Source organism: Octodon degus, unplaced genomic scaffold (assembly GCF_000260255.1).
Source record: "Octodon degus isolate 3935 unplaced genomic scaffold, OctDeg1.0 scaffold00155, whole genome shotgun sequence".
NCBI classification, from domain to species: domain Eukaryota; kingdom Metazoa; phylum Chordata; class Mammalia; order Rodentia; family Octodontidae; genus Octodon; species Octodon degus.
In genome coordinates this window covers 261814-263222 of record NW_004524731.1, presented here as the reverse complement: position 1 = coordinate 263222, position 1409 = coordinate 261814, and positions in this window count along the sequence as shown.

Here is a 1409-nt window from a genome sequence, read left to right as displayed (position 1 = left end):
GAAATGCCCTCAGGATTTGTCCTGAGATCCTGTACCTCAGATTGTAGAACCTTTATCAGTGCAGCCATGTGGATGAGTCACGGCCAATGCTTGGCCAATTTTCACTCATTCTTATATCCTTAAGAATCATAATATAATACATACAGAAAGAAATCATATGAATGTCATCTGCATGATAAAGATTTTACTCAATCAAGTAGCCTTAATAAATATGAAAGAACACACAAGGGAGAGAAGCTATAGACATGTCTTTTATGTACGACAACCTTCATGCAGTCAAGTATCTTCAGGCTGCATGAGACAAAGCACTTGAGAGAGAAAAGATATGTATGTTATCTGGGGTTGGAGCTTTCATTCATTTGGATATACTTAGTCAACACAAGAAAACACACACTGCACTGCTGAGAAATCACATTTATGTCATCTCTCTGGGAATGCATTTAGTCAATTATATGATCTTATTAGACAAAAAAGATCACACATAGAAGTTATGCCGTATGAATGTCATCTGAGTGGGAAAACCTTCAGTTATGCATCTAACAGTCACAGGCAAATACACACAGGAGAGAAATCACATGAACAGAAATTCATATAGTGATAGTAAGCTTTCACTCATTCATCTATACTCGAACAACATGAGAAAACACACTATGGAGAGAAATTATTGACATTTGTCTCTGTGGGAAAGACTTCAGAAAATGATGTTACTTTAGTCTTCCTGAGACAACTCATACTGGAGGAAAATCAGAAGACTGTCCTGTGTGTGGGAAAGCTTTTCATCAATGGTCTACCATAATGTTCATTAAAGGACACACTATACAAACCACATATGTCCACTTTGTGGAAACATCTTCCCTCATTGACTCATTCAGCAACCTTAATTGACTTAAGAGAAAACTCATGGCATGCAAACTATATAAATGATATTTGCATGGGAAACAGTCATATACTCATAATAAGCATGAAACAGCACACTGGAAAAATGTATAAATGTCATCTGAGTGGAAAAACATTGTCAATCTTATATAGAATGCAAAAAGTTGTAATACAGTTAAACCACAGAGTGCCTTCTGCATGAAAAATTGTTCCTGTGAGAATTCAGGAATTTTAGGTTGCAATATATGCTTCACAAATGAGAACAATGAATTTTAAATTTTTTATTAATTTATTTATTGGATATAGGATCTCGCTACACAGTTCAGATTCCTAGTAATCCTGTTGTGAGAAAACGTAAATTAAATGCATGTGAAAGTAAATTAAATTCTACCTTCAAAATGTGAAAATGAACAACCACACAACGTCCATGAATGATGTGGAAAGTTCTTTAGTTGATGTGTTCCTTAATGAACACAAGTGAGCTCCTAGAGAAACTGACTGCATTTGTGCATGCCATAATGCAGCAGCTCAAA